Below are 25700 nucleotides of genomic sequence, written 5' to 3'. Positions count from 1 at the left end.
TCATTTACATGGCACTTGGTGTACATGGTGTCTACACTCTGTTTCCGTTTACATTGTGTTTATATTGCTTCACATTTGCATTTTAATTGTGGTTGCATGCCATTTAACTTGCTTTTACATGGTTTTTACATTGCGTGTGCATTTACACTGTGCTCACATCTCCATTAAGTTTACAACCCGATCACATCGCAATTTGTAACATTGCATTTTTCTAAATACAGTGTAAAAGCAATGTTAACTGAATGTGAACAGCATGTTAACTCAATGTTAACATTTAGAAAATTAGCATAACACATGCCTCCAGCTCCAGCCCCAGCTCCTCCTCTCTAACCAAACACAGTAATACGGTCAGATACTAGGACTAATAACTCTGATCCGTTGGGGTCTAGAATGAAAATTCAAAGTGCCCCTGAATCTGTGTAGCAGCCCCTATAGAATGGTATGCTAATTCTGTAAGGGCTGCTTATAAGTTAGGTGGTAAAAGGTCCTCTTAATTTCCATTTGTCTTTTTTTCCTGTTCTGAGTAGTCCTCCTTATTTACTGCAACATTTGTACAACCATCCTCCTGTGTTTCTTTTTTACTTTTTTGTCTTTGTTTTATTTTGTTGAAGAAAGTAGGTAGGTACGGGATGGATTTAATGTTAGATTTCACATGTGTGTCTTCCATTACCTTTTCCCTTGGTTGTATGTTCAGTATCAGTACAATTACAAGTCGGTTTTTGCTTAACAGGCTGGTGTTTTAACGATAACATTTTGAGAACAGTATGATCTTCTGTCTCCTTTTTATCAAATTTTTATGGGTGGCTTTAAATTTACATAATTATTTTTAATCTGTTAACCAAATTTGTAATTTTAATCAGTATACAAAAATATTTGTTTTAACATTGCAGCCAATCCTTTTTCAATCATAGTTTTTTAATGAATTATTTATTTTGGATTGTTTAATTTGTATGACAGGTTCCCTTTAAAAGTCAAGTTATCATTTGCTACATCTATTTGACCCAGAAAAGATAGATTATTATGGATTTCGTGGAGTTTAGCTGTTGGTCACTTATATGCGTTCCTTATCGATATTTTGTCCAGCTATGAACACTATGGGGCATATTTATCAAATGCTGGTGCTCGCCCCCCTTCATTCCCCTTCACGCCCCACTGGCGGGGCAAATAATCACAAAAGCTAGCATAGCACAGAGGTCCTGATAAATATGCCCTATGTCTCCATCTCAATTTGTATCTTTAGTCCAAAGAATAGTGTAATGGTACCACAAGATATCATGCATTTTCTTTGAGAAAAAAGAGGATTAATATTGGTAAATGACACCTAATGAATGTGTATAGAACAAATTGCCAGGCAAAGGTTTATAAATGTCACATATATTATTTTGTATCATTATGTATAGAATTCCCTCACTCCAAAAGATCAATATAGCAACCCACAGCCAAACAAGAATACATGCTGTACTGTTCTGCTATTAGTTATCTTATTGGTACTCATTTATCCATTACAAGGGATTAAATATAGGCTTTCTCCTGGTATTTTATCATAATTGTTTTCGTTTTTATATTACTTCCAGTTTATATGTGAAATCTTCATTTCTTGATCTAAGAAAATAAGAGACAGCCCGAAAGTCAGACGATGCTTGCTCTTTGCCTCTAGGGTCTGATCTATTTACTTTTTTATATGCCTGTGTTCCTGGTATTTGGGAAAATCAATGTGGCCGTTATCCAAGCCTCAGGTTTCCAGGCCAATAGGAAGGTAATGTGTTCTTAGAATATGACCTTCTAGCTTTCTATAAAATGACCCTAGCCACCATACTTTATTATGCTTCAACTTTGCAGCATATATAGTTCAAAGGACAGCAACGTTGTAAATAATTAATCATATATCATTCAAGCTGAAATTAGGGAATTATATTGAGAGTAACATATGATAAAGTGGCTTACTTAGTCCAAAAATTAAGCAGCTATGGAAGTTGTATACTAAAGTTTTAGCAAGCTTTGTATTCAAATAGGTGTCCCAAATGTACAGTGGGTATAGAAAGTATTCAGACCCCTTTACATTTTTCACTCTTTGTTTTATTGCATCCAATTGGCAAGATCAAAATATGTCCCTTTTTTGTTCACTACAGTAATGTACACTCTGCATCACCTTTTGACAGAAAACCCCCAGAAAAGTAGATATTTATGCTAATTTATGAAACAAGAAAACTGAAATATCACATGGGCATAAGTATTCAGACTCTGCTCAGTATTAAAGGGGTATTCCCACGAAGACAAGTTTCTTCAATGTACTCAGGATAACAAAATAACCCATTCTCTAATTCACTGTTATTAACAAAAATACAGCATTTCACAGATATAACATCATGTCTGACAAAGAGAACTAGTATTCTTGAAAGCTCACCATCAAATATACTCAGCCTCAAAAAGGTATCGCCTGATTTCTTCACTCTACTTCTGCTCTCCATGGCTAACACGGTACAAATCTACACTACTAGCAACCTGTCTCCATCAGTCCTGGAGTACACAATTTTGGTTGCCCCTAGACCCAACCCTGTATATTCTGATAATCTAACCAAATTGTCAGCACATAGAACTAGAGAGATCATAATGGGGCTTATTTACTAAGGTCGGATTGTGTCGCAATTGCGCCTGCTTTCACGCGACCGTCAGGGTGGGCCAAAGGATTTGGACAATGCTCAGGATTTAACTGTTAAAATTGTGTCGCAAGCCAAGCACTTACATGCACCGGGAAGAAGAAGGTGAACTCCGGCAGACCTGATCAATGAATCGACAGATGAAGGATACTGGGTGCACGCTGGTATTGAATCCCGGCAGACTTCATCCTCGTCGGACATTCCGGATTGGGGATTGCGCAAAGACCAGGTAAGTAAATGTGCCCCAATGTGTCTGCTTAGAGAGACGCCGCCTACACTCTGGAATTTTAGGCTGACCATCACTGAGTGATAGGAGCTAAAACTGCAATAAAACTGGATAAAATTGTAAAGTAAGGGGTTAAAAATGATCTTTATTGTGTAAGCATCACTAGGGGATTACAATTTGAGAATCTTCTTTTGTGGGCAAACCCCTTTAAAGGTCTATTGTCATACAGCGTAAAACCTTCTATTTTTTGTTTCTTTCATGTTCTAGTGTGATGGCATAATCTAGAAAATCAACTTTGAATTGAATATATCATTTCTGTTTTATTCTGTCAAGATGGGGTGCAGAGTATAATGAGAAAAAAAACTAACTTTTTTGATGTTATCATTTGGGTGCAATAAAGAAAAGAGTGAAAAATGTAAATGGGTGTGAATACTTTCTGTACCTTGTTATTGTTATTCTCTTTCCACAGGATAGGATTAAAAGAATGATGTTTCGTTCCTCCTAATTGATGTAGTAACCAAATAATATGTTCAGATTTTTCCACCAGTCCTGAGACATTGGGGTCCATTTACTTACCCGGCCGAGAAGTTCACCCAAAGCGCATAGTTCCAATCATGCACTCTGCCGTGATTCACTAAGATCGTGTGCCCGATATCTTGGATGTGACGCTTCCCCGCTCAGGTCCTCTGGAGTTCACCTTCTTCTTCCCGGTGCATCTAAGTGCATTGTCTTGCGACACAAATTAAAAGTTAAATCCCGCACTCAGTCAGAATCAGTCGGATCGTCCGATCACATGCCCCCGATTTCTGTTACATGGAAGCCAGCGCAGCTCCTCCAAAATTCAAATGCACGCGACACAATCCCCTGCTAAATACCTTTCCCAGCTACGCAAATCCTGAAAACCATGAACCGTCCTATGAAAGTGCGATCCCTGACCCTTAGTAAATAAGCCCCATTGAATGATGTGACAGGACACATGTTCGACCTGCCACTATATTGATTGGTAGTTCTGGAACCTCCTTCCCATTGGCTAGCATGTGAACAATTAACTTTGAAAACCCCTTTAAGCTTCTAAACATAGAAAAAGGTTATCATACAAAAATATTTATCAGTTATCATAGGTTAAGGTATACAAATAAATACTTAAAATATCTTAATAAAAAGCCAGACTAGATGTTTAAACACTGATTTCTCCATTTTCTAAGTGCTCCCAGCCCAGGGTAGTATACTTATTCACCATGAGGGACTATTTTCTTTATTCATTAAATTCATTTAGCTATTATTCACTTCTTCCTCTATCCATAAAGCTTTTGTGTAATCTGTAAACTTTATGAACTTTTATCTGGAATGGGGGGGGGGGTTGTACAATAATTTTCTTGATCTTCTATAGTTATCCAGAAGCAAAGTAGAAGTAACTTTATAATGTAAGGTAAAAGTTATTTCACAAAAGCCAAATAAAGGCTTCAGTATATTTGCAGATAATATACTTTGGTCATGCGCAGGTGTTGTTAATTATTTTTTTACTTGCCACATAAATCATTTTAGCTGTGTGCTGATGACCCTGCTGAGTATCCATTTCTTAGTGTGCAACTGTGTAATTTCATCAAATCAGATTTGGGAGTGTTGCTTAACCTCTAATTAAGTTGATAAGTATAGTACTTGAACATTTATGCAGAAACCATTTTGATTTGGCAGAACAATTAAGCTGCTTTCTATATATCTCTTTTATATTTGTAAATCTCAGTATACTATGTTTTAAACCACTTTTTAAACACCATGTTGCCAAGACTTGAAAGAAGTGTGAGCCCTGAGCTTCCTACAACCTCCTTACCGGCCTGCACTTAACCGCAGGTGACAACCGAGTGGTGTTCCATGGCCAAATAAGTGCAGAGGAAGAAAAGCAAACAGACACGCATAGGCAACACATAAAGTCTAACATAACTGGTGGAAACCAAGATGGCTGCAAGATACAAAATCTTTAAGCAGCAAAGTAGCCAAGGTTAAGGCAAACGGTCAGAATTAGAGCAAAATCACAGCTGAATATCCAATAACAGAGCCAGAAAGAAAAAAACAATAGCAGGCATAGGGGAATGAAACTAGAAGGCTTAAAAGGAGTAATAGGCTGCCGCCCCTGCAGCTAATTGGTTTGGGCAGTCATCACCCCATTTTGAATATGAGATACACCTCCGGCTCAGAGAAGCTCCTGACCGGTTACTCAAACAGCCTCGAGCACATCATCACACCTTCATGTGATTGCCATCCAGGATATAAAAAAAAGTCATAGGGATCTGGTAGTTTGTTGGAGTATATGAATCTCTACTTTTGTTACTGTGTTGAAAATAACAAAAAACAAACAAAAAAAGCACGAAGAATGCATAGCCAAAATACTATGTACTGCTCAAGGAAGGACAGATTTTTATTATACAGTATGAATAAAGAAATATTATTTAATCACTTTGATAGACAAATTAAACATTTGTTTTATCATCCAACCCTCAAATACATCATTTGAAAGGATTTTTTTTAAACTGCAGTCTTTTCATGGCGTTGCCTGGTAACCACTTCAAAGCCCAACTGGACTTCAAGGCATTACATGGCAAAATGGATTATAAATAATTAACATTAATAGTACTTGATTAATCATAGATAAGTAAAATAGCATGATGAAGATGATTGTTGATAGCTTAGACAATAAACAGCAATCAGTAAATTAGAGGGAGAAAATTATAGCAGGTAAGCTTAGAATATGAAAAATAGCTTTCTGGGATGAATTTCTTTTTCTTATTCATCATGTAACAAGCCAAGTATGTTCATTAACATGTTAAACTGGATAAGAAAGTTATCAGAGATTGGTAATTATTATATCTTGTAAGTTTTCCAAGGTTTTACTGGCCCCTTCTCCCTATGCATTTTTAATACTGATGGTCTATACACAGGAGGCCCTAGGGCAGTGATGGCAAACCTATGGCACAGGTGCCAGAGGTGGCACTCGGAGCCCTTTCTGTGGGCACTCAGACAATCGCCCCAATTTCACCAAACAGGACCAAATCCACCAAATCTTCCTTTAGTCCCAAGCAACTTAAGGGATGCTACTCTCAGTGCTATTTTAAAGTGACACTTTACTGGCTGTTTGAAACTGCAGGAAAAGTGAGAAGGTGTTGACTGAACTGCATTGTCTTTGGAGGTCATCCTGCTGGACCCACCATTCCTGGAGAGAAGCTACAATGATGGTCTGAATTTGTTTGCCCACCTTCTTTCAACTGCATTGGTGGCCTCAGGGGGGCCAATACAATTGAATGATGTTGAAAAACAGGTAGCAATAAGTTACTGCTTGAAATGCCATGCTGGCACCTCATGGTAAATAAGTGGATTTTGGTTGTAGTTTGGGCACTCGGTCTCTAAAAGGTTCGCCATCACTGCCCTAGGGTGATTGACCTTTGTATTAATATATTATTGTTTTTTTCAACTAAATGTTAAACCTTTCAAAAGAGTTGCCTGGGACACTGGGCATTTTGACACTAATGACATCACTATCAAATTGGGGGGGGGGGGGGGGGGGGGGCCTGACACCCGGATCCTGTGCCAAGATCTGTTCCATTACTTTTTAGGCCTCAGCGTCCTATATAGTGGAAGTAGATGGAAGCAAAAGACTCTCTCCATTGTATAATATCTGCAGCTCAGCTTAACTTATCTTTTTTTTCAGAAAAAGACAATTTTATCATAAAAAACTCTCTGGCAATTTGTACACTTTTCTTTATGGGGATATTGCGGAAACAAAAAAGGGCTCCTGATGACAGGTTCCTGATTTAAAGAGCCTTGTAAACCTTTTGTAAACCCCAATCTCAGGATTATTGGCGGTCCCCAATCAATCTATATGTTACCTCCTATTCTTACATAAGAAATAAGTGAAGCAAAAATTTTAATAACACTCCGCTCTAGGTTGTACAAAATCTGGTACAGGCCCTATTTACAAACGACTATTCTGGTGAAGGTCTTTGGATGCTTTATTTTAGTCCTGGGCTACAATTATCAGCTGTAAGTTGTCTACAATAAAGCTTTATTGACAATCTTTGTTTCCATGACAGCACAACATTTTGAAAATCTAATTGTCACAGGAACAAAAAGAAATTTACACTACAATATCCCCATTCTGACTTACATACAAATTCAAATTAAGTACAAACCTAAAGAATATATCTTGTATGTAGCCCAGGGACTGCCTGTACTGCATTTATGTCATGCATAGGACACAATAACAAACCAGATCCAAGTGCAGTAAGTTTGATTTTGGATTTAAAATAAAAGTATGGATAAAAAGGAATAAAAATGAAATCCCACCTAACTTGTCTGACAATTGAGAAGAAGCATTACTTTTTCCTTTTAACTGGGCATTTCATCTAATAGGTGGGAAAGCTATGTGACTTTAGTAAATCAGCTTCTGATGGGAGTACAAGAGATGATGCTAAAAAAGTCAAACACCTTTTCGCCAAAACTGTCACTCTTTAATATAGTAGTTCAGGATCAGAGGAGCAAGAATCACAGTATGGTAATATCATCACACAGTTGCTCACAGGCTTTCTTTTAGAAACAAGAAAGTAATTCTTGAATATGAACTCAGTAAATCAGATTAGGTAAGTCTTTCATCTGTATGCACTACAGTAGGTATAAACTACTTAAAAGAGCAGTGATTTATGCATGGGTGATCGAGTTAGCACAGTTCAGTCAAACTTGTGTTACCTCTTACAAAAGACCTAACATGCAAATGTGTGAAACTTGTTACATGGGACAGACAGTAGGTGTTCTCCTTAAGGAGACAATGCCAATTAAGGCCACCTTAAAGGCGTGTGGAGACTTAAAGCCATAATGCTCCACTAGGGAATTCTGGGAAAAATGCAAATACGTTTTCCAAGGTGTTAAATGGAAAACAATACCTCCTTTTGCTACCTTGAAAGGCAGCCCCCTTAACATCAAGTATGACTTACAAGAAGTCTAAAAATATGATGTGGGATTAAGCCAAACCAGTATATCTATTCCATAAGGAACAGACTCCCAACTGTAGACAGCACTGTTTCGACCTGATTGGGTCTCCTCAGTACAGCGTAGGGAACTGATTTGGCTATGTGAGAGGCTATTGACTAGGGACAGACAGTAGGTGTTCTCCTTAAGGAGACAATGCCAATTAAGGCCACCTTAAAGGCGTGTGGAGACTTAAAGCCATAATGCTCCACTAGGGAATTCTGGGAAAAATGCAAATACGTTTTCCAAGGTGTTAAATGGAAAACAATACCTCCTTTTGCTACCTTGAAAGGCAGCCCCCTTAACATCAAGTATGACTTACAAGAAGTCTAAAAATATGATGTGGGATTAAGCCAAACCAGTATATCTATTCCATAAGGAACAGACTCCCAACTGTAGACAGCACTGTTTCGACCTGATTGGGTCTCCTCAGTACAGCGTAGGGAACTGATTTGGCTATGTGAGAGGCTATTGACTAGGGACAGACAGTAGGTGTTCTCCTTAAGGAGACAATGCCAATTAAGGCCACCTTAAAGGCGTGTGGAGACTTAAAGCCATAATGCTCCACTAGGGAATTCTGGGAAAAATGCAAATACGTTTTCCAAGGTGTTAAATGGAAAACAATACCTCCTTTTGCTACCTTGAAAGGCAGCCCCCTTAACATCAAGTATGACTTACAAGAAGTCTAAAAATATGATGTGGGATTAAGCCAAACCAGTATATCTATTCCATAAGGAACAGACTCCCAACTGTAGACAGCACTGTTTCGACCTGATTGGGTCTCCTCAGTACAGCGTAGGGAACTGATTTGGCTATGTGAGAGGCTATTGACTAGGGACAGACAGTAGGTGTTCTCCTTAAGGAGACAATGCCAATTAAGGCCACCTTAAAGGCGTGTGGAGACTTAAAGCCATAATGCTCCACTAGGGAATTCTGGGAAAAATGCAAATACGTTTTCCAAGGTGTTAAATGGAAAACAATACCTCCTTTTGCTACCTTGAAAGGCAGCCCCCTTAACATCAAGTATGACTTACAAGAAGTCTAAAAATATGATGTGGGATTAAGCCAAACCAGTATATCTATTCCATAAGGAACAGACTCCCAACTGTAGACAGCACTGTTTCGACCTGATTGGGTCTCCTCAGTACAGCGTAGGGAACTGATTTGGCTATGTGAGAGGCTATTGACTAGGGACAGACAGTAGGTGTTCTCCTTAAGGAGACAATGCCAATTAAGGCCACCTTAAAGGCGTGTGGAGACTTAAAGCCATAATGCTCCACTAGGGAATTCTGGGAAAAATGCAAATACGTTTTCCAAGGTGTTAAATGGAAAACAATACCTCCTTTTGCTACCTTGAAAGGCAGCCCCCTTAACATCAAGTATGACTTACAAGAAGTCTAAAAATATGATGTGGGATTAAGCCAAACCAGTATATCTATTCCATAAGGAACAGACTCCCAACTGTAGACAGCACTGTTTCGACCTGATTGGGTCTCCTCAGTACAGCGTAGGGAACTGATTTGGCTATGTGAGAGGCTATTGACTAGGGACAGACAGTAGGTGTTCTCCTTAAGGAGACAATGCCAATTAAGGCCACCTTAAAGGCGTGTGGAGACTTAAAGCCATAATGCTCCACTAGGGAATTCTGGGAAAAATGCAAATACGTTTTCCAAGGTGTTAAATGGAAAACAATACCTCCTTTTGCTACCTTGAAAGGCAGCCCCCTTAACATCAAGTATGACTTACAAGAAGTCTAAAAATATGATGTGGGATTAAGCCAAACCAGTATATCTATTCCATAAGGAACAGACTCCCAACTGTAGACAGCACTGTTTCGACCTGATTGGGTCTCCTCAGTACAGCGTAGGGAACTGATTTGGCTATGTGCGAGGCTATTGACTAGGGACAGACAGTAGGTGTTCTCCTTAAGGAGACAATGCCAATTAAGGCCACCTTAAAGGCGTGTGGAGACTTAAAGCCATAATGCTCCACTAGGGAATTCTGGGAAAAATGCAAATACGTTTTCCAAGGTGTTAAATGGAAAACAATACCTCCTTTTGCTACCTTGAAAGGCAGCACGCCTTTAAGGTGGCCTTAATTGGCATTGTCTCCTTAAGGAGAACACCTACTGTCTGTCCCTAGTCAATAGCCTCTCACATAGCCAAATCAGTTCCCTACGCTGTACTGAGGAGACCCAATCAGGTCGAAACAGTGCTGTCTACAGTTGGGAGTCTGTTCCTTATGGAATAGATATACTGGTTTGGCTTAATCCCACATCATATTTTTAGACTTCTTGTAAGTCATACTTGATGTTAAGGGGGCTGCCTTTCAAGGTAGCAAAAGGAGGTATTGTTTTCCATTTAACACCTTGGAAAACGTATTTGCATTTTTCCCAAACTTGTTACATAAAAGACAAAGTTTTTTGAGTCACTGTAAACCTTCTCAAGAAGTAGGTGACATGTAAGCATGCATGAAATGTCTTCAAAAACATCTTTGAGCCTATAGCAAAGTGGAGGATAATTAAGCTTGCTGCGTCTTCTAAACTGTGCACCTACAAAAAAAGATGTCTTTCTAAAAAGTAGGTTTTATTAAAAATAGATGCGCTAATGAATACTTCAATAAAGCCTCTTTCTGATATCGGAAAATTGTAATCATAAACCTTAACTATTTCCAAAAGTAGACTTTTTTAATATAATACTTATGCATCAGGTACTTCTCGCACCTATTAAAGGATTTAAGCCCTTGTTGCTTTAACCCCTTCAGGTCTCAGCCTATGTTGACCTTAATGATACAACTCCATTATTCCAATCTGCCCTGTGTTACTATAAGTGGTTTTAGCTTTCGAATGCGGTAACATGTCCAAAGGATTTTAAGACTGTTTTATGGTGAAACATTGTAGTTCAAATTAGTTTAAAAATTTGGATCATTTATAGAATGCTATGAGGCTTAGAATTTAAGTGCCACTTTTCACATTTTAATTGCCAAAACTTGTATTAAGAGGGACCTGATCAACTTTCAAATGACTGTGAGAGGCCTAAATAATAGCAAGACTTGTAAATTACCCCATTATGGAAACTACACACCTCAATGTATGAAACAGCACTGTTAAGAGGTTGGTTAACCATTTAGGTGTTTATAGGGTTTAAAACAAAATGGAAGTGCAGTCTACAAATTGTAATATTTGTGGACAATAAATTCATTTTGGATGGAAAATGAAACATTCACAATGGATTAAATTACAAAAATGCTCCACAAAGTTTGATACCCAATTACTCCTGAGTGTATCTGGTGGTAAACTGCTGCCGGACAGAGCCGGAAATGGAATGCAAGTAGCGACATCCAGAGCAGATTTGCATTGTCAAATTGTACAGGCTACAATTATTATTTTTTTTTTTTAATGTGGACATATAGGGGCTTATTTTTTTGCCATATTAGATGCACTTTTCTGGTACATAATTTATATTTTATGTTATATTTCTTCTGGGTTGCCACAAGTACAGAGATACCTCATTTATATGGATATTTTTCCCCAACATTTTACTGAATAAAAACTAATATGGAGTAAATCTTGTAAATTTTAGAATCACAATCTTTTCGAAAGCATAACGTTTTTATTTTATGGCTGACAAATCTGGTTAAGGGCTTACTTTTTGTGGTCTCATTTTGGAGTGTGTAACCCCAGTGTAATCACTGTTTTAAAGGGTATAAATAAAAATGTTTTTTTTCTGAACATTTTTTGATTTTTTTACGGCAATTAGCATATGGGACAAATAACAATTTTGTTTTATTATGCAGATTGTTACGGACGCAGTGATACCAAATATGTGTGTGTAAGGGTGTATTTGTGTTTTTTATACTTTATTAAGTATTTGTATGTGAAAGTGACATATTAGGGCATTATATTTTATTTATTTATTTTTCATTTCCTCTTAATGTTTTAAACTTACTTTTTTAAACTTTTTTTACTGTGTACAAACTTGTGCTTGAACTGGCAATGCTTTGATCGCTGGTTCTGGTTCAAGTCCTAGTCACTGCACTGCAATTCTAATGTATTGTTGTGCAGTGTAAACTGTCCAGCAAGCTCACACATGTGCAGACAGTCAGATCCAGAAGGTGCAGCCGTGGGGCACTTGGCAGACCATGGGGCTGCGCAGAAGAGGATCGGATCCCCCGGTATGTGGCACTGGGTGTCCAATCCAGGGGGAGACCACATGACTGCAGCATGTAAGTGATTTACACTCGTAATTGGAGCCAGCTCTGGTCGTATGTGCTAAAACGTGGTGTCAACTGTTATATACAGCTGCCACCTGCCACTTCTGGTACCAGCTCTGCTCCGGAGATGGTGACAGAAGCTGGACGTAATAGCATGTCCTGGTGCAGGGAGTATTTTCCTGCAAGGACGTACTATTATGTCCTTGTGCAGTGCTATAATGAAGCAGGAGGCAAGATTCGGATTAAGGCCCAATGTTATCATATATACAAAGATGATATATTTTTCTTTTGCCCTTTATTTCAATCCTCAAATGGCTCACCTTTGTAGTTATTTTTATTTTATAAAATAAAAAATGAATACATTTTGAAAATAGTCTGGATTACAAGACTATTTTATATATACATTTTTTTATGCTGACTAAGGCTAAATTCGGACTCCATTCTGCCTGTTCTCTACCACTTTCCATTATTAATTGTGAAAAATACAGGGCAGCAACCTACAACTTTTTCCTGCTACAAATAATGTATAAAAAAAGGTAATGGATGACTACTACATGGGTAACAGATGGGAAACAGATGACCTTCCATTCCTTCTGTACACAGCTTCTGTAACACTCACCTAAAATAATGGTACAATGAAGAACCCTAAAACACTCTTGTACTGGGCCTAAGATAAAAGAGTACAACAAATCCTGTGTGTTCTCAAAACTGCAGTTTAATTACATCCGTAGTCCGATCATGTATCAATGTATTATAATTTCTTAGTGTATTACTTACCCTGAAGTGTGATTTATAATGTATAATCTTTTGTTGTCTGATGCAAACCTATATAACAAGAATTATATACCATTCTTGGAACTGTACAACTTTTGATAACTTTTTTCTGTTTGTTTCTTTCAAAAGAGTTTTTATTCATTTTCAAATAAGGTACATATGTGCCATTACAGAGACAGTGGCAAGCCACACAGGGCTGTCATAGAAAAAGGATAGTTGCAAGGGCAAACATGAAAAATTCATGAGCTCAAGTAGTACCTGTTTGAGTAAATTGAGGGCTCAGTGAGAACTATAAACAAATAATAAGAAATATGTGAACAAAGAATCAAAAAACAGTAAACAACGTGCTCTGACAGAATTTACAGATAATAACTGAGACCTGCGATGGAGACAAGAGAGGGAGATAGGGGTGGGATAGAACAGTAGTATAGGTTGGAGAGGGTTTGGATGAGTGTATGCTCCCAAAGGTAATAGAGAGAAGGTCGAGGGGAAGGTAATGATACCGATTAAAGAACACCATTTTGATAACTTTATATTCAAAAAATGGCATAAAAAGACAATTTAGATATTTGGACATTTTTTTTCTGGTCATTCAATGCATGAGATTATTATTTTATATTTTGCTAGATTGGGTATTTTAAGACACTGCAATAATCTTATTTTTTTTATTTATAAATGTATACTAGAGGAAGGGAGATGATTAGAATTTTATATTTATGTTCTGATGTTTTGGGTCTGATCGTTCATAGAATATACTGCAATACTACTGTATAGATCCTCTGGCAGTCTGTGATAAATATCACAAATTGATGGGAATGTCGTAATGGAGGCATCTCCCCTCTCTGAAGAGGACTGAGCCCTCCCTATGCATCCTTACCGGATCACAATGTACTGGATGCATGGAGGGCAAATGGGCTGAAGTACAATAAAAATGGCTACAAAGGCTGGGAACAGAAAGGGGTTTGCCTTGTGGCTGTAAAATCTGCAGTATGTGATTTAAGTATGTATGTGTGTATGTGCTGCAGATTCCAGCATGGATATCCACCTGTGCTATGTAAGGTTTGTTAACCCCTAAGGGAATCAGCATCTTTTGGCCTAAAGGACGCAGACCCATTTTTCAAATCTGCCCTGTGTCACTATAAGTGGTTATAGCGTGGGAACGCTATTAGAAATCCAGGGGATTTTGAGATTGTTTTCTCGTGACACATTGTACTTCAAATTAGTTTAAAAATTTGGATGAAATCTTTTGCGTTTAGTTATGAAAAAAAACAAAATTTGGCAAAAAATTGGAAAAATTCTATATTTTCATCGTTCTAAATTCTCTACTTTTGATGCAGATAGTCATAGCACCCAAATAAATTCATAACTTACATTTCCCAAATGTCTGCTTTATGTTGGATGGTTTTTTTAAGATTCCACATATTTTACTAGAATGTTATGAGGCTCAGAATTTAGGTGCCATTTTTCACATTTTTTGTAAAATCACCAAAACCCGTATTTAGATGGACCTGCTCAACTTCTAATTGACACTGAGGGGCCTAAATAATAACGATACTAGTAAATTACCCCATTGTGGAAACTACACACCTCAACGTATGAAAAACCACTTTTAAGAAGTTTGTTAACCCTTTAGGTGTTTTATAGGGGTTAAAACAAAACGGAGGTGCAGTCTGCAAATTGTAATATTTTTTCACAATACACTCATTTTGGGTGGAAAATTAAACATTTACAATGGATTAAATGAAAACAGGCTCCACAAAGTTTGATACCCAATTTCTCCCGAGTACACCGATACCCTATATGTGGTGGTAACCTGCTGTATGGGCGCACGGCCGGGCATAGGAGGGAAGGAGGCGCCATCCAGAGCAGATTTGCTATGTCACATTGTACAGGCTATAATTTTTTTCTTTTTTTTATTGTGCACCTATAGGGGCTTATTTCTTTTGCCACATGAGATGCACTTTTCTGGTATGTAATTTTGGGGCATCTATAGCTAATTGGTGAGATTTAATTAACTCTTTGTTGGTGGAGGAAATGAAAATCGTCAATTTTTAGGAACATTTTTATGTGGTTTTTTTTTGGCCGTTAACCATACCATAAAAATAGTATATTATTTTATTCTATGGGTCGCCACGATTACAAAAAGACCTCATTTATATATATTTTTTATTTTTTCCCATTTTTACTGAATAAAAAGTAATTTGGCGAAATTGTTAGCAATTGTTTAGCATCACCGTCTTTCATATGCATTACTTTTTTATTTTTCACCTCACAAATCTGTTTAAGGGCTTATTTTATGCGAGAATGATTGTTCTTTATAGTGGTCTTATTTTAGATTGCGTAACTTTTTAAAATCACTTTTTAGAGCATTTTTAAAGGGCATTAATAAAAAATCATCTTTTTTTCAGAGAGAGTTTTTTGAGGTTGTTTTTTACGGGGTTCACTTTGCGGATCTAATAACGATTCTGTTTTATTATGCAGATTGTTACGAACGCAGAGATACCAAATATGTGGGGGTTTTGTGTATTTTATTCAATTGTACTGAATAAAAACTAATTTGGAGAAAATCTAATTCATTTTAGCATCGCCATCTTTTCATATGCATAACTTTTTTATTTTTTGGCTGACAAATCTGGTTAGGGGCTTATTTTTTGCGAGAACAGTTGTTCTTTTTAGTGGGCTTATTTTAGAGTGCATAAAATTTTTTAAATCACTTTTTAGAGCATTTTTTATAGGGTATTAATTAAAAATTCTTTTTTTTGGAAAGTTTTTTGGGTTTTTTTCCTCCGGCGTTTACCGTGCGGGTCCAGTAATGATTCTGTTTTATTGTGCAGATTGTTACGGACGCGGCAATACCAAACATGCAGGGGTTTTTTGTGTTTTTATGTTTTTTATACTTTATTAAGTGTTTTTATGGGAAAGTGACATTTTAGGGGCTTATATTTTTATGTATTTATTTTTTATTTATTATAATGTGTAGTGTTAAGTGTTTTTGCATAATTTTACTTCTACATACTTGAACTTAAACCAGTAATACTCTGATCACTGGTTTAAGTTCAATACACTGCTCTACAATACTATTTTATTGTAGAGCAGTGTAAACTGTCTAAGCATGCCTGCGCATGCTCAGACAGTTTGCAGTCAGACCCGGAAGGGTTCTGGCTGTCATGGAAACCGGGCAGCTCCGGGGCACATGCCAGTCCTCGGAGCTGCCCAGGAGAGGATCGGATCCCCCGGTAAGCGGCACGGGGGATCCGATCCATAGGGGGAAGACCCTTACACGCTGCGGTCATGCTTGACCGCGGCGTGTAAGGGGTTAACACCCGCGATCGGAGTCGGCTCCGATCGCGGGTGTTAGCGCAGGCTGTCAGCTGTACTAGACAGCTGACAGCCGCTGCTTCTGGTACCGGCTCCGTTCGAGAGCCGGTGCCAGAAGCAGGACGTTATAGTGCGTCCTGGTGCGCTAAGTATCTAGCCCCGGGACATACTATAACGTCCTGGTGCGCCTAGGGGTTAATTGCTGCATGAAAATTTACATTGGTACGTCAACAATTAAAATTCTGCAGCAAAACAAAACATTTCTCGGCCTTCCAGTATACCCTAAGCATCTCAAACACAAGGTATATTCATACAGAAAGTAACCAAACAATTTTTTTCATAAATGTTAAAGATCCTGATGATAAAAACCTGCTTATTTTTCGTAAATATATTTATGAAGGTTAATATTTTTTTGGAATAATGGGTTTTTTACTTGAAGAAAAAATCTTTGCAAGTCGAGGCATATCAATGGTTAAATATTCTGCTCCTTCCCCTTCAACAACTGCAAAATATCCATTTCATGTCTCTAATTCCATCTGGCTCCCTAGGAGTAAATTCCTACCTACCCTTTCAATGTAAAAGCATTACATGCACATTTTATTTAGCTGTCCTGTGAGCTTTGTCAAACGAACAGTTTACCAGATTGTGACAGCGGCTCCCGAGCTGCTGCTCTGTGTAACAATGCAGGATTTAATGTGCATGCTGCACTAAGAAGTCATGTGGTTAAACGCTTTGCGTGGGATTACCCACAGAAATGCTGGTTATTCATAAATAACACTATTTTTACTGTATAAAACCAACATTCTGCTCAGCTTTCTCATGGAATAAGTTGAAGGAAATCTACCATTTACAAAAGTAAAATACATGTACAAATACTCACTTATGCTCCTCTTGTTGTTGATCCTGGCACTGTCCTTAGCTACTTTTGACTCGCCGGGATCATCCAGAAAAGAAACTAATGATTAGCCGACCAGTGCACCTGGACAAGATGCCCGGCGTGGCGGGCTTCTAATTATGCATGTCCTCCAACCACCCTCTCCCATGCTGGGAGAAGGGAGTGACATCATTCCTCCAGCATGATAGATGCTTCCCTCTTCCATTTTGTAGAGGGAAGTGGCATCACGAAGGGGGGATGCATAAATAGCCATTCTAGGTAATAGCGGGTAGTCAAGATTGGTGAAGGACAGAGCCTTCAAGAGAAGCATAGGTGAGTATCTGTAGATGGTTTTTTTTAACTTTTTTAAATCGTAGATTTCTTTTATTAAAGAATTAAGTATTTCAAAGAAGAACTGCTCAAAGATTGTGTAGTTTACTTATCTGTACCCTGTATAACAATCAGGGGCGTAACTTGATGGGGGTGCAGAGGTTGGGGTCGCACCAGGGCGCTAGAGGTTTAGGGGACCCTTATGATGTCACTTTCCCATATGAGAAGACTATTACTATAAACCATACATTATAGTCGGGGCCTGGCACAGACTTTGCACTGGGGCCCATCAGCTTATAGTTACGCAACTAATAACAATATAGGTTCTCAAGCATGCATTTATACATAGGATGAAACACAAAGTCCCTATGGGCCTATAATTTAAACCTGTGGGTGTGAGATACTGTATTCTCCTCTTGAATCCACACCAGAATCCCCCGTGATCAGCCCTGAAACTGATTGTGCTTGTTAAAGGGGTATTCTCATTGTAACAGATATTAAACGGAAGGGTCCTGTTCAATACAAATATTAGAATTATGTTATTCTCCTGCATACTAAAAGAAAATAATGGAAGACTTTATCAAATAAGTGAATTTGGCCTAAGTATGTTTATAGGCAAGAAACACTTTTTACTCCAGCATTTTTCATACATCTGCTAACTTAGAAGAAGACATGAGAGCACAACGGTGTTCTTCGCAATAGTATGTGAAGAACAATATATGTGAAGAACACATTGCAGATGTTTCCATACATCTGCTAACTTATCAGAAGACATGAGAGCAGAATGGTGTTCTTCGCAATAGTATGTGAAGAACACATTGTAGATGTTTCCATACATCTGCTAAGTTAGATGTATGTAAACATCTGTAATATGTTCTTCACACATATTGTTCTTCACATACTATTGCGAAGAACACTGTTCTGCACTCATGTCTTCTGATTAGTTAGCAGATGTTTGGAAATATTTGCAATGTGTTCTTCACACATATTGAAAAATGCTCGAGTCTCCCATTGACTTCAATGGGGTTCGTTATTCGAAACAAGCACTCAAACATCGGAAAAAGTTCGACTCGAGTAACGAGCACTCGAGCATTTTAGTGCTTGCTCATCTCTAGTGGTAGATAAAATAGTGTCAGCAAAACTGTAAATGTTTTCTAATAGATCAGATTCAAGATAAAAGTATCTACACGTCAGGGGTATATTTTGCAGTCAGAACAGAGCCCAAGAGACCTAGGTGGCCCATATGGTTAACCTTTGCTATATGAGATTAGTACTATAAAGAACACACAGATTTTCCGCTTCAAGTTATGCCACTGTTACACATTTTTATGCTTTTGCTACTATTTTAACTGGTTCGCGCCCTCCTGCCGTGTATTCACGGGGGCGGTCGGGTTGAGCTGCATGGAGAGGGCTCGCACTGATCGCGGGTGTTATCACAGCGATGGCAGCCTCAAAAAGATAGCGACGCATGGGCGTCATCGGGGACTGGCGATCCATTTCCATGGTAGCCTCGGGTCTTCTGAAGTTTTATTTTGTTTTAACCCCTTCATTACAATGTGCTGATAGCACATTGTAATGAATGAGGAGGAAAATCCCTATATACTGCCATACTGTAGTATGGCAGTATATGATAGGATCAATCAGACAACCTAGGGTCAAAGTACCTTAGGGAGTCTGAAAAATAGTAAAAATAAAAAAAGTTAAAAAAAAATTATAATAAAAAAACCTAAAAATTCAAATCACCCCCTTTCCCTAGAACTGACATAAATATAAATAAACAGTAAAAAACATAAACACATTAGCTATCAACGCTTCCGAAAATGCACGATCTATCAAAATATATTAATGGTTTTTCAATGTGTTTTACCCCGTAACGGAAAATAGCGCCCAAAGTCGAAAATGGCACTTTTTGCCATTTTGAAAAATATAAAAAAATCTATAAAAAGTGATCAAAAGATTATATCATTGAAAATATTATCAAATTTTGCAAAAAAAAACACCACCCACAGCTCCGTTCACCAAAGTATAAAAAAGTTATTAGAGCCAGAAGTTGTCAAAATCAAAAAAATAATTTTTGTACAGGAGGTTTTAATTTTTGTATGAAAACATTATAAAACCTATACAAATTTGGTATCCCCTTAATCATACCAACCCAAAGAATAAAGTAGACATGTCATTTGGGGTGCTCAGTGAAAGACGTAATATCCAAGCCCACAAGAAAATGGCGCAAATGCGTTTTTTTCACCATTTTTACTGCATTTGGAATTTTTTTCCCGCTTTCGAGTACATGGCATGGAATATTTAATACCATCACTATGAAGTGCAATTTGTTACACAGAAAACAAGCTGTCACACAGCTCTTTACGTGTAAAAATAAAAAAGTTATAGATTTTTGAAGGTGGGGAGTGAAAAATGGACATGAAAAAACAGGAAAGGGCCAAGGCCTTAACCAGTTAATAGATAAGACAAGATATTGTACATTAAGAGCAAAAAGAATACAGTGTGAGTTTAATAAGTTCCATAGTTTTGTTACGTTTCTTCTCCTCTGGTATGGGGTACGGATTCTTTTTTTAATATTTGATTCTGTATCTGTATTGTTATTTACTTTCTAGTCTGGGGTCAGCATTTATGTTTAGTCTGGGTTTTGTAATCTTATTCATTGTTTCTTTAAGCTATTTTATTACTATTGTTCTTCTAGATGCCTTTATTATTGTTAAGGTCTGTATTATTATTTATTGTTTGGTTTAGGCTCTTCTATACTAATCTTCTAGTTTGGGGTCTGTATTGTTGGTATGGTCTGTATTCCTGTTTATATTTTAGCTTAGGCTCTTTGTAACTACTCGAGTTTGGGGTGTACTATTGTTATGGTCTTGTCACATATGTTAGGGTCTGTATTACCGTATTTTTTGGACTATAAGACACAAGATGTCAGAATCATGTGACTGATCACATGCTTCTTACATCACCACAGGTCTTATACTGCCATGCTGCGCTGGTGCAGGGTAAGAAGAAGGGGAATAGGGGAAGTATGTGTGTGTAGTTCTGTGTGTGTAGTTGAGCTGTGTGTGTAGCTGAGCTGTGTGTGTGTGGTTCTGTGTGTGTGTGGTTCTGTGTGTGTGTGTGTGTTTCACTGTGTGTAGCGGAGCTGTATGTGTAGCTGAGCTCTGTGTGTGGTTCTGTGTGTGTAGTTGAGCTGTGTGTTTAGCTGTGCTGTGTGTGTAGCTGAGCTGTTTGTGTGTGGTTCTGTGTGTATGTGGTTCTGTGTGTGTAGCTGAGCTGTGTGTGTGGTTCTGTGTGTGGCTCTGTGTGTGTGTGGTTCTGTGCGTGTAGCTGAGCTGTGTGTGTGGTTCTGTGTAGCTGAGCTCTGTGTGTGTGGTTCTATGTGTAGCTGAGCTGTGTGTGTGGTTCTGTGTGTAGCTGAGCTGTGTGTTATCTGAATGGATGATGCAGGGTTGAGTGCGTGTAACTATGGATGATGCAGGGTTGAGTGCGTGTAACTATGGATGATGCAGTGCTGTGTGTGCAAATGTATGTCTGTGGGTGCTGTACTTTATCCCAACAGGGATATTTTAATTGGTGTAACATATATTTTTCCTTTTTTTGGAAGCCTAAATCTTTGGTGTGTCCTATAGTGAGAAGCGTCTTATAGTCTGAAAAATACGGTATGTTAGGGTCTGTAGTAAGATTTGCTGTTTGTTCATCTGCTTTGCTGTATGTATGAGAAAGGCGACTATCTCTCATGATGGCATGTGCAGCCGATAAACTGCAATGGGGACATCTGTGGATATTACACTGTTGTAGAAATAAACATTGCCAAACCAGTGTCATACATTGCAGGACATTTATCAAGACTGGAGTTTGGAAGCCAGTTTATAAAAAAAAGATGGTTTAATAAACCTACAAATGAGACAATCTGTAACTTTACAGACAATGTTTCATGCTATAGGGCTCCATGCAATTAACATCATGTTTCATTCTGATACACTTACTTACTGTAAGATAAGTGCATAAGTTAATAACATTCACTGGGTGTAAAGATAAAGACTGCTACACCTGAGTTGTCTGACATTTTTGTTTCTTTTTCATTCTCCAATATTTTATTAGCATTGAATGTGAAAGGAAAATGTATTTTTAACCAAGGCTTGACATTTTTGCACAGATGGCACAAATTAAACAAGAAGTCATTTAGAAAAAAAAATCAAAATGTGTTTTTTTGCATTGTGCAATAATTAATAGTTCCCCTATATTTCAGATTAATGGTGGAAGCCTTTTTTTAAATACAGTAAAATCCAAATTCTAATTTTCCAGCCACTAGCTCATGTGTTTGCTAATCCCTGAATACAATACATTTTGGCTTTTACCAAGTCTGATTTCTCCAGAGACCATGCTTTCAAGCCAATACATAATTCGTACAAGAACATTTAATTTCAATAATTGAAGTCATTTTAAAAAATACCTAAGATTACACACAATGCATAAATAGGACACATCAATTTTATAATATTGGAAATTAGACTGCTTATGTTTTATAAATCCATGTCTATAGCAGCCTTCATACACTATTATATTATCCTCATTCACATAATAAGCCCTCTATAAGTAAACATTAATAAAGTTTTAACCCTTTTAGACAGCTAAATAAGGCTCACTTAAAGGGATGTTCCAGTTTCTATTATTTACTAAAAAGTATTTGTTAAGAAGACAAGAAAGACAAGAGGTGGTCTTACCCAGTGTAGCTTTTCTAAGTCTAACTATTTAAGTGTACATAATTATTCCAGAATGTAGCAATATAGAATATGGCCTTGTATTCCATTATCATCATCTTTTTAATATCTCTTTCACCTGCTCTCACTATCACTCATTTCTCTAATTAATAGATATGTCTGCTTAAGTTGGCACCAGAAGTCCCAGAACCTCTTGTCTTTGTCTGCACCTTTCATGTTATTGATATGTCTGCTTAATTTGGCACCAGAAGTCCCAGCACCTCTTGTCTTTGTCTGCACCTTTCATGTTATTTGTATATGTAAATGCAAATCTGTTTCCATGTTCAGCATGGAGACTTCCTGACTTTTTTCTGGGTCTCTCCACCCACTTGATTAAGACCTGATAGTTGTAACTAAGTTGTATAAATTGGAGACTACAGGTCATACCTGACCGTAGTCTTACCCAGTGTAACTATTTAAGTGTACTGAATTATTCCAGAATTGAACCAGAAGGGAACAAAGGGACATTATCTGTAAGAACATGCTTAACTCTTTATTTTAAATCATATCCGGGAAACAAAATAACTTCTTTCATCCATCGCCGTTCCCAATCCAAATCTTGTGTACTTGGAGTGGAAAAGATGCACTGTTAAGATGGCACCACTGTAGGTGGCTGCCTGCGCATTGGCTCCAGCTTTTGAACCCCTACCCCTCTCAAACAGCCCTGCGACATTAACTTGGCCTCTCACTCCCGCCAAGTGGATCATCAGCAGCAGCGGCTACATGTCACACACAGCATCAGTAGCAGTTTCATCAGAGGACCTGAAATGTAAGTGATCACAACCAGAGCCTAAAAGCAAGTCAGGAGAATGCTGCACCATGGCTCCAGTGGCAGCTACAGCCAGGCAGAGCTTCGGGCTGTGCCTCTTCTGCAAAATCAATACCCACAGCAGCAGTTCTCCACAAGACTGCAATGGCATCCCTAGCGTAATATCCCCTATACATGTCTATCTAGTCTGTCTGTGTTATTGTGACTGGTATATTTTTGGTACTTCATATGTAATGTAATGTGTCATGTAACTTGTATTGTGCTGTATCGCAACGTCAAAATGTCTAGCAAAATGTAAGAACACGCCTCTAAAAGTATTTATGTATTTGTATTGTTAAACCTGTGTCTAACTGTGTAACAATTGCCAAAACACTATGTACAAAATTATTTTTCCCCAGGGGATCAATAAAGTTGTATTGTATTGTAAATAAGACAATTACAGCATCTTTGATAGGTGATATTTACAACTTTTGGATGATTTCATCCTGTGTTATGCACCCAAGGACAGATTTGACAGTATTGCATATGTTATTATTCATATTACTCTTGAATATGTAAGGTGTTCCCCAGCATTAAGTCTTATTATTGTTTATATAAATCAATATTGGTTTATTGAGAAGTTTATTAAAGAATACATACTGTATTACTAACTGCAGCATCTCATTAATATGTTTGTCAATGTTCATGTAGAAGCCAATGTTACATTATTCTCCCTGTTTTTTCTATGTGTGATGTGTTTATATTTTACTTACAGTTAACTTTATTAACAACATGACTTGGTAACAGGGAGTCATGTTATGAATTACCAAGATACAGGTCTAAACATAGCCTTCGTGGGGCCATCGTTCTTCCTTATTTTTATTTAAAGTTACTAAAGTTGCTAAACATTTAACATTTCAAACTCAGTAGCGCAAACATTAATATTATACTTTGCAATTTATTAAAGGAAGTTATTCCAAATCTACAATGTGGATATGACTACTTAGACCATCTCTGATGATGAAAATAGGATGCCTCAACTATTCGGAGGATGTACATCTCGTTATTATAATTGGGTGAAGTGGCATGTTGATCGTGTGCCATACAGCTCCATTCACTTTTATGGGATTGGCCTAAGATGCTGTCTATACCTCTTTGACTTTTTTTTTTCTCCTTCCTACCCACACCTATCAGTGTGTCTGAATCAAATAAATTGGGAAAAGTTGTTTTTTACAAAGCTATATTTTGTCTTGGTATTCAAAGCGTTGGGCTACTGCATGTGAACATAAGAACAGCTTTCAGTAACACTACTCACAGCAGGAGGGCAAAGAAAACCTGTATCCACGGAATAATGTTTCATTTAGACACTGTATTATAAAGTTTACTTTTATGACCTGCACTACTGATTTCTGATACAAAAATAAAGAATGGCTTCAAATTTTTTGTCATGCTTTGAGCATCAAAAATTAAACTGTAAAAAAAAGGTATAAAATGAAAGGATGACATTTAATTAATTATACCACTAAATAATATTTACATCTAAGTGAACTAGAGAAACTTCATTGGTCTGAAGTTGAAGAGAGACTTGCAAAGGAAAAAAGTATTGGGGCATGTAGACATTACACCTATAATTACTTTTATTTGTATGCAGAAACATCAATATTCAGCCAAATTTTGACCATTCATCCAAAAGAACATCAGTTATTAAAAGAACTGATGTTGGATGAGATGGCCCGACTATCTGTTAAAATAATTGGAGTTGAGAAATCGGAGCTGTGCCTTAGCCAGTCATGTTCATCCAGAGGAAACTTACCCAAATATGCCTTGAATGACCTTGATTTGTGTACAGTGATGCTGGTATAGGAAAGGGACTTCCTGTTCCCCCAATGATAGGCAAATGCAGGGTTGGTTTTAGACAAAGTTGGTTCATGGGCAAAACTAAAAGTGGGGCCCAAAAATAATACTATTTTATGAACGGTCACATTCAGTAAAATTGCACTATAATAACACTGCAATTTACAAACAGTAGTATGGTAAAGAAATCTGTAATACATGACTGTAGGAGAATTGTATAGGAGATCGACAGATGATAGGTAGATTGATGATAGAAGATAAATATGAAAGAAGATATAGATTTACAGATGCATAAATATAAAGCAGATTATATATATAGATAGCTAGATAGATGATAGGAGATAGATAATGGTTAGATAGATACAACTTATAGGATATAGTAGATTTGTCACAATGGTAGCTTTCTATTAAAGTACTCTCAAAATCAGTGAGATCTTCAGACTAATCAAATGTTTGCTAATGAGTACTTGATTTCTGGTGACATTTCGACACTTATTCACCTGTACCATTGGATCCATCTGTAGCACTGTATATAATGTATATACTCTAAAATCATTTATTTGTGTCAGCAGTAGAAGGTCTTACCTTTATAGTCATATCGAGGTCAACATTCTACTTTAACTGCTTTTTCAGTCTGTTACAATGATAAATAGAAGAAAAAAAGGTATAATCAGATTATTTACTTCAGATGTAAATACTATTCAAACACTGTTTTTATATTAATATACTTTGAATTCCTTTGGATTATACATACATGAAAAACTCCATATGAATTCAAATATTTCACCCAAAATTAACAAAAAAGTACAGGTTTGTTAATCAAATCCATTTTATATCACCAAAAGCACTGTAAATACCAAAGCACTGAAGTCGTAACCTTCATTCAATGACCTTTATAAGCTTTAGTAGAATATCTTATTGTTGTACA

At 37.3% G+C, this 25700-nt stretch overlaps 1 protein-coding gene across 8 annotated transcripts in view; it reads right to left on the bottom strand.

Annotated features, from left to right (window-relative positions):
• The window catches only part of LINGO2 (leucine rich repeat and Ig domain containing 2), an 840065-nt gene that overhangs the window by 474198 nt on the left and 340167 nt on the right, over positions 1 to 25700 (bottom strand). For 5 of the 8 annotated variants that reach the window (XR_011855854.1, XM_072153017.1, XM_072153028.1 and 2 more), the window contains one exon: positions 25358 to 25406. The exons of 2 other annotated variants lie outside the window; for them this stretch is intronic. The gene's annotated coding sequence lies outside the window, so the exon portion shown is untranslated. Of the gene's footprint in view, positions 1 to 24731; positions 24859 to 25357; positions 25407 to 25700 lie in introns of those variants that run through there. One more of the 8 variants, XM_072153073.1, reaches the window with a different exon arrangement.

The sequence above is a fragment of the Engystomops pustulosus genome, chromosome 1 (genome assembly GCF_040894005.1).
Source record: "Engystomops pustulosus chromosome 1, aEngPut4.maternal, whole genome shotgun sequence".
NCBI classification, from domain to species: domain Eukaryota; kingdom Metazoa; phylum Chordata; class Amphibia; order Anura; family Leptodactylidae; genus Engystomops; species Engystomops pustulosus.
The sequence above is the reverse complement of the archived record's forward strand: the minus strand, read 5'-3'. Positions and strand labels throughout refer to the sequence as shown.